We start from the raw sequence: 7,124 nt of genomic DNA on the forward strand, positions 1-7,124 counted from the left end.
CTCAAAACCCCCCAGATTTAATTCCAACACTACCCTGAAGCACAAGTGTAATCTGAGCTGTACCATTCCACTCACATTCCAGGTAAAATGGATTTTGTGTTTACAAAATGTGTCTTCTCAAATCTCACTACTGATGCTCCATCCTGTCTATAAATACTTAATCACAAACGCTTCATGAAAGGCAGCTCAAACACATCACTGGCAARTGAATCTTCTCTAAGTTAAAACACAGACAAATTCTTATATTGAACATGCAATTAAAAAAGGTATTGGAAAAGAAGTCTTCAAGAGATGTGCATTGAAAGAAACAAGTCAGTCACATCACATCTAAAAAATTTTTCAGCATATTCATTGATCAGACATGTGCAAGTCACAGGAAAATAATGCTRCACTTTAAAATGCAAAACAATTCTCCTTGAGACTCTCTCCAAACACTCAGTAAAAAGGATACTTTTGAAAAGCAAGGCAYAAGCCCAATATTAGCTGTGGCAATAAACCTTCCTGCCTTTGAGACTGAYTCCCTGGTTCAGCTCCAGCAGGCACGACTTATCACAAGCAAAGATGGCAGTGGCATAGGGAAATACCAGGAAGTCTAAAACAAAGCTGTTTACAGCCCTTGACCAACCTTGGTTACATAAAGAGGAAAGATAAGAATTAAAGCTCWAGGAGGGGAAGATATTCTTGTCAACCCAGTAATAACAATAGTTTCATTTCTAAATACACTGGCTCTGCACAAGAAAGGAGTATTGCTGAGCATGTAGGCTTCACCCAAGAACATAAGTGTTTTCAGATGACAAKGCAAACATTTTCCCTTATTAAAGCCTATCTCTCTCCCATTTTATCTGCATGTGAAGTTCATTAACAAGGAGAGACTATACAAGACCAATCCACAGTATCCATCTGCTAATAGTTATGACTTAATTCAGTCATTTTTATTAATTTGTGTTACATGGCACAAGAGTCATGTTGTACTACAGAATGTTTTTATCATGCTGTGTTTGTCTGTTTCTACAAAAACAACAATGCTATACATAAAGATACACAGCAAGACCTTTCTTCAGAGACTTGATGCAGAAAGCTGATGTTATTTCCAGTCATATGTTGACTGTACCAACCCACCAGAAAGCAAGCTTTTCATAAACTTTCAAAAACTTTTCAAGTTTTTTCTCCATAGAGGATAAAGAGAGGGACAGGAATAAGAAATGGGAGGGCAGAAAGAATKTTTCTTTCATAGCTTCTGTAAGCTGTGCACACTATGACGAACACTGCACTACTGAGGACACCCAGCATGGCACACTAGCATGTCCCTCTTGAGGTCACCATACAGYTTCTCTCATTTTGGGCTACAAGTCTTAAACTGTCTCTGTACCACAAGACCTCTGGCTCCCCACCTCAGCATTCAGGTTTTTCCCACACAGGAATGGGCTCCATATGCCCTTACTCTCATTTCCTTCTACACACTCCAAGAACATGCACCTTACAGTCACTTGTTCTTTTTCTGATGCCTTTCAGAGGTATTTTTACTTAATTTTAAATGGTACTTTCCTGCCTGTACACCAAACATTTTTTTCCTGTCTCCCCTCAATACCACCTTTACTAACCAGAAAACTTTATGCTTGCAAGGTCTATGCTACCCTACATCACCACCAGCAACMTTTAGTCTTCTGTGATCCCTGGCTTTGCCCCATTGAATTTCCCAACACTTCCTTGGTGGCATTTCTTTGTCCCACTCACCTGGCTTGATTGCTTTCACTTACAGATCTCCTTCCCAGATCACCATCTGACACTGGTTCTTCCCACAAGCGTCTCAGACAGATTTATTTCTGTCAATATTACATACTGGAGCATCTCCCACAGAGAAATTTAAGCTACTATTTATAAGCAAGGAAGAAAGGTCAACTTCAAAAAAAACCCAGCATTTTTCACCTTTATAAAACTGACTCACATACAGCTCAGAGCTTCCCAACTCCTCTCTGTTATTCTTGCTTTCACCAACTCAGCTGGACTGTGCTCCCTGATGCCCAGAATGTTTCTCAGAAGCTCTTGATTTCAAATCTTGGAAGCATTAAGGTTGGAAAAGACCTCTGAGATYGAGTCCAACCATTAACCAAATACTGCTGAGTCCACCACTAAACCACATCTGTAAGTACCACAACTACATATTTTTTGAACACTCTAGGGACGATGACTACATCACTTCCATGGGCAGCCTGCTAGAATGCTTGACCACTCTTTTAATGAAGATATTTTTCCTAATACCCAATCTACACCTCCTCTGGAGCAACAGCAAGCTGTTTCTTCTTGTCCTATCACTTGGTAACTGGGAGAAAAGACCAACTCCTACCTGTCTACAACCTCCTTTCAGGTGGTCATAAAAAGCCATAAAGWCCCCCTGAGCCTCCTTTTCTCCAGACTAAACAACCCCAGATCCCTCAGCCACTCCTCAAGTGACAGATAAAATTCACACTTTTATGATTACTGCGGCCTCAAAAAATCAGAATTTAGATGGAAATTTCCTGTGGCTGTTCTATTAATGTCATGACACATTTAACAACAGCATTAATGTATCACACCTCAAAAAGGAAACCCCTTAAATGGGTATGAAACCAAAAGAGGGGTCTCCTTTTTACAGTAAAGCTAAAAAGTATTTCATTTACAACAAAACACTGATCTGTTGATCATTATTTGCATTAAAAATCTTCACTGTCAAACAAGCAGCAGTTACAAATTTTTACTGCTTTAGCATTACAGTTTACCTGAAYGTGTGATTTAGAGGCTACAATCTACTCTTACACCAAAGTTAAAGCAACCTGCTTTTTTTCTCTTTTAATATAAGAACATTTTCACACCTTCCCATAGTATTTAACTTTTGCTGCACTTCACACCAAAGCCCAGCTGACTTTGTAAAAACCACCTACAGGAAATCACGCTAAACTCAGAAATACCGTATGTCTGCTGAACGAGAAAATAGCTATGGTTACCAAACCAAATTAATGCCATTGATCACTTTAAAGAGASATAGTTGTAGGCTTGCTAATTACCTGAGGTGCTTATTATGCATTTCAAAGTTTGAAAGTAATTCTATCCCTCTATCAAAGCCAGTAAATCAATCATCTCTGTTAAAGGCTTAGAGAAAAAGTCAAGCTTACTGCCCAAATAAATCTATGGTCAACATATGAGAAGCATTACTATGAAAGCCATTCAAAAAGCCTCCTCATGGGAAAGGGTAACATTATGAGAACTAAGTGTTTTCACATGTTGTTTTTACCTTTGTTCTTTAAAAGTCTTATTTTTCACCTCTTGTACAGCAAGATTTTTTTGGAGGCTACTAATCTGAATTCCATCTCTTTCTTCTCAAGGCCCCTTGGGACCGCTTMTTCCCCATCACTGTCCTTTGCTCCTGCTACAGTAATTCTCTGAGCAGTCAAAAATAGCTTCACATGGCATTCTCCAGCAGAGCCAGGAATCTGCGATGGTAGCACATTCAGAAAGAAGGAGTGAAAAAAAAAAGTGAAGAGAAAAAGCCCAAATTCTCAGCAATGTTGTGACTCTGTGTGCTAGGAAAGCTTCTTCATCCTAAAATCATGCCTCCTGTGCTCTACCTGAGCAACAGAAGGCAAATCCACTGAAGCAAAGGTATTGCTCTACAGACAGGAAAGCCCAGCCTTTGATGCTGCCCTCTCCCAGGTGCCTTGAAGGCAAACAGACAYCATTGTGGCCTTATCTGTCACTTCATATAACCTGCAAACAACACTAACTTTGCTATTACGAGTTCAAAAACAGGCTAAAAAAAGTGGAAACCCCAACCATAGCATTTTATTCCCTACATATATACTGCATCTCCCAAAAGGGGAAAAAGCCCCTCCTGAGTCAGGCCACAAAGTTTCAAATCCTAAATCAGTCTTCCATGCTTAGCACCACTCCAGTATCAGATCCCAACTGTACCATACATCTGCGTTTAACCAACATACATGTTCAACCTTCCAGTCTCAAAACAGGCTATGATACTACTACAGGATATTGTCCCTTCACTCCAAAGGAGAAAAAAAATCTTTCTGAGGAATCTGATTTTTCTTTCTATTTAATAATCACAAAAATATCCTACACTACAACCATAGTTGTACCCTACAGTTCAACCATTCTATKTGGAAACAGAACATGAGTGTCAAAGACTGTTTTGTTTTTTTACTTTAACATTTAAAGGTAATTACTTATGCAAAAAAGCTCCCACTTGGATATTTGTTCGCCTCTTTAAGAGGCATTTCAATTTACAGGGACATTCAGCAATCAGCACAGCAGCCTCCCAGTACTAGTTAGAGTTTCTGGGAGTTACTAAAAAACTCAAGAAGCACAAGTCATTTATTTTACRTTCAGTGAAGAACAAATATATGTAAAATAAATACAATCTGTAAATGTTATACAAATAATAATTAAGGGTGAAGTTTTGACTACAAACTTAAATATATGTCACAAGAGACTACAAATTACAGAAATCACAGAATCTCCTGAGTTGGAACAGAATCACAAGGACATTCAGTCCAACTCCYGCACAGGACAGCCCCAAGAATCACATCACATGCTTAAGAGCATTGTCCAAACACTTCTTGAACTCYGGCAGCCTTAGTGCCATGCCAACGTTTCAAGTATTTATATTTTTCTAATACACCTTTGTCTGGCCCCAGCCTGGCTATTTGACACTGGACCCCTTCCACACCCATCCCTGCAGGCTGCTTGCTTCAGGCTCTCATTCCTTTGTCCAGTTAAGAAATCTCTCATTCCTTCCGGTCTCAATTCCCCTTGCACCTATTCTCACCTGTAGTTCGATCAGTCAACGCTCTTAAACCTGAGCACTTTTATAAACCCACTGACAATCCAGACGCCTTGTCCTAAGAGTTTGTTACTATTTCACAGGTTTGTCCAAGCCAGATATTCTATAACAAGCTATTCGCAATTCTGATCAGTTTTTGTTCTTTTAAATCACACAAGTGCTACAGACACACTGTGAGTAACCACAGCTCTTCATCCTTCTCCCGAAAAGCTGGGTCTCATTTACATCCATACAAAGTGAACTATCAGCCATTCTGCAAATAAGTATTTTTTCCATTTTCTCCAGAGGCTGAGAAAAAGAGATTGTGTCCTATTGCCTTTCTCACAGAAAAGTTTTCCATTAAACTTCTAATATCCTCTCCACCTGTACTAGAACAAAGATGTGAAGAAGACTGCAGGTGAGCTGTCCCTGACACAGGAACTAACCCATTCCCAAAGTGGGGTACAATGAGAGCTCCCCCTTTGGCTGCAGGTGCCAACTCCACAGATAACGTGGGAACTGGCTGCTTCCACTGAATTCAGAAACTGAAGGGGCTTCCACACCCCTTTGGACAGACCTCTCTGCCTTCATGGTCTCTCCAAGACACCTCCWGTATTTTCCACCACTACTGGATGCAATGCTTAAGCAACCTCATCACATCGCTTGTGCAGGCAGAGGTCGGGAATCACTGTATCCTTATTTCCCAAGACAAAGGGTGCCATATGAGCTCCCTTTCGAAACCACTGCCTGTAGACCTTCTGTTCTTAAGAGTCTTTGCTCCTAACAAATAAAATCGGCAACTACAAGCAGCGTATGTCTGAACAAAGGGCAGGAGCACACGAAAGGTTGTTCACATCTCAGTTCCTAACGAACGAAAAAGTTAGGTGCTTGAACACCTTTAAAWAAARAAAAAAAAAAAAAAAGGCCCCAGGTCCTAGTAAAATAAACACAAAAGATTCACAAGTGAAGGTGAAGAATTAATTCATTTTTACAAAATATTTTAAGGTACGGCGGAGCCGACACAAGGGCACCTCCGCCCCCAGCAGGGCTCTCCCCGCAGAGGGGCCGCCGCTGTCCCGCAGGCGCGGCTCCCCGGGGCGCTGCCCCCGGCTCGGGGGTTTCTCCCCCGCTACACGAGCGCGGGGCGGCCACCGCCGCCCCCTCCCCGGCGCCGCCGGCCCGACCTGGTACCTCGGCGGCGCGGAGAGACCGCCCCGCGGGGCCCGCCCGCCCCGGCGAGCTCCTCTCACCTCGCGACCTGGTGACTGCCGGCGGCGCGGCCCGGAGGCGGCGGCTGCCCGTCGTCGCGGGCCGGGCGGCGKCAGGAAGCGAGCGGCGGCCGCGGCGTCCCCACCGTGGCGCAGTTACCATGGGACGGACGCCCTCTCCCGCTCCCTCCGGAAGTCACCGCCGGCGGGGCGGGGGAAGACGGAGCGGCCGGCGCCGCCATCTTGAGYGCGGCGCCCGGCACGGCTCCCGCCGGCCGCCATCTTGAGCGTGGCGCGGGACTCGCCTGAGGGCCCGCTCGGCTGCTGCTGCGGTGGTGGTGGCGCCGAGGAACGGAGCGTGTCGCAAACTCCCCGAAGAACCGCAGTCCAATACACACGCTTTGAAAATTATATCGAAACTGTGGCCAACTCGTGTGTGSGGTTGAAAGGATTCCTTTAGTCTAAGGAAATTACACCATGAAGGCCACCGTGGCCCCAGGACAGTTTCATCCCAGGCTGCGACACGGAGTCCATGCAATGGACCACCCTTCATCTCTAAAAACACGTCAATATTGCATGTAAAATTGCCCGTATGAAACAATATTATCTTCACGGATAAATCCGATGCTGAATTCCTGGGAAAGGCTTGCTCCAGCCCTAATTGTGCCAATTTATGCGTATGCCTCAGTTTTTAATTTACATGATTATGTACCTTTGCATTCCAAAGGCATCTGTCCTGTTTAGTGCACGGAATGGGCTGAAATACAGATGTGGAGTTTCCTAACCTTCAAGCGCTTCCTTTTACTTGGAATAAAAGTACATCTTTGTAATTTTTAAAACCAGAATTACACACGGGATAATCTGCCGTGATCCCTTGCACATGATGAGCTGTTTCACTTTCATCCATCGTGGGGATAATTGGCTCTCTAAAACCCGCTCTGAAGTGTGTGAAACACCCAGGTCAGGCTGTCGATGGCTTGAGAACCAGAGTTTGCAGCCTGAGTCAGACTCAAATCCCTTCCTTCCCTCCTCAGTCTCCCTCTGGGGTTCACTTGACGTGGTTTTTATTGGCAGCTCCAATAATTGTCATCTCCAGTCGTGACTCATAC

At 43.6% G+C, this 7,124-nt stretch overlaps 1 protein-coding gene across 1 annotated transcript in view; it reads right to left on the reverse strand.

Moving 5' to 3' along the window:
• The window catches only part of DISP1 (dispatched RND transporter family member 1), an 87,321-nt gene extending 81,171 nt beyond the window's left edge, over window positions 1-6,150 (reverse strand). The window contains exon 1 of the mRNA XM_057376952.1: window positions 6,058-6,150. The gene's annotated coding sequence lies outside the window, so the exon portion shown is untranslated. The remainder of the gene's footprint in view (window positions 1-6,057) is intronic.
• Window positions 6,151-7,124: the final 974 nt, after the last annotated feature.

Source organism: Malurus melanocephalus, unplaced genomic scaffold (assembly GCF_030028575.1).
Source record: "Malurus melanocephalus ecotype Western Australia unplaced genomic scaffold, MMel_1.1 scaffold_296, whole genome shotgun sequence".
NCBI classification, from domain to species: Eukaryota; Metazoa; Chordata; class Aves; order Passeriformes; family Maluridae; genus Malurus; species Malurus melanocephalus.